This window comes from Microtus ochrogaster, unplaced genomic scaffold (genome assembly GCF_000317375.1).
Source record: "Microtus ochrogaster isolate Prairie Vole_2 unplaced genomic scaffold, MicOch1.0 UNK3, whole genome shotgun sequence".
Classification (NCBI taxonomy): domain Eukaryota; kingdom Metazoa; phylum Chordata; class Mammalia; order Rodentia; family Cricetidae; genus Microtus; species Microtus ochrogaster.
In genome coordinates, this window is record NW_004949101.1 from 15,834,336 (window position 1) to 15,835,910 (window position 1,575).

At 47.7% G+C, this 1,575-nt stretch overlaps 1 pseudogene; it reads right to left on the reverse strand.

The window, feature by feature from the left end:
- Window positions 1–56: 56 nt before the first annotated feature.
- On the reverse strand, window positions 57–923 carry LOC113458100 (annotated as a pseudogene).
- Window positions 924–1,575: the final 652 nt, after the last annotated feature.

Genomic DNA, 1,575 nt, shown 5'->3' on the forward strand with positions numbered 1-1,575 from the left:
TCTTAATTTTCATCCATCTTCTTTCCATTTTGCTAAAGTATCTGCTGAAGAATATCTTAGGACAACTCAGGAGTTGTTCTGACCCATTCCGTATCCTGAGAAGTGGGAACAGAGAAGCAGTCCTCCATGGCTTGCTGGGCATTTCTGTCTGCAGTAGGAAACTTCTGAACAGGCACAGAGGGTACTCACATACCCTCAGACCAGCTTGACACTTCAGACTGAGCAGCAGTGGATTCAGAAGCTGGCGTGGTCCATTTGCCCCAACACTCTTCCTTGATTACAGCATTTTCATCTGTGCTTGCTTTCCCTTCTTCATCTCTTCTTGGTCTCTGTAGGAGTAGAGTAGGCATGACCTCTCACAGGTCCTCAGGGAGGATGGTACCACACATGCCCAGAGCTTCCCTATCCAGCATCCACCACATCAGATGTACCGAGTGAGCTCCCTTTCTGTGGCATGGGACGGCAAGGTCCACAGAGCACAGAGGAGAATCTGTGTTATACAGCACATGGTAGGGAGGTGAATATAAGACACCTCTGAGGACCTAGCTGTCAGCCCTGGGATCAGTCACCACCAGAAGACATGGCTTTCTGAATGTTACTTGGATCTGGTTAGTGAAAGTTCCAGATACGATGTAGCCAGCAGCCAGACTGAGTCCAGTGTCAGCAGCAAGTATCAACACGGCTTGCTGGCCGGTGTTCCCGGAGGAGATGATGCTGACATCAGCAGGGTTCGTAGTGGCAGCAATGGCTGCAGATTTGCCTGGGAACTTTTCAGATTTGTCATGTAACTGCCACGGCTTTTCTGTTTGTAGAGTTGCTGGTCCATCTAGAAATCAAGGTTGATGCACTGCTGCAAGGAATTTGGGAACATCCTCCTTCATTTGCAGGACATCGAGGACACAGGACCTTGTGTGAGCGTCCATTAGTGGTTATGATGAAAGTCAGCCACCGCACTGCATAGACCCCTGAGCACAGGAAGGCTGAAAGATCTTCTTGGTTGGGAAAAGGCTGTGGTTTTAATTAACTTTCCCTGCAACATCTACTGGTGGCTTCTGGAATAATTTTTTTTTAATTTTTTAAATATTTATTTATTATGTATACAATGTTCTGTCTGTATGCCTGCAGGCCAGAAGAGGGCGCCAGACCTCATTACAGATGGTTGTGAGCCACCATGTGGTTGCTGGGAATTGAACTCAGGACCTTTGGAAGAGCAGGCAATGCTCTAAACCACTGAGCCATCTCTCCAGCCCTGGAATAATTTTTTAAATTACATTTTGCGTATCATTTTTGTGTGTGTGTGTGGGGGCAGCACAACATAAGGCTATAGTGTGTTAGGCAAGCACACCATCACTGAGCCACATTCTTGGACCACCCTACCTCCCTGTCCCCCATCAGATAGAAAATGTAACCCAGGCTGGCCTCGAACTCACTTAGCCTCCCATGTATTAGAATGACAGATGTGTGTCAGCACATCCTGGTGAATAGACCTTGATGTGATCAGAGTGTGTGACACATAGCTGGGGCCGAGACGCCCAAGACAAAGAGTCTGTGAGGGCGAGAATACTTCTTTGGGTA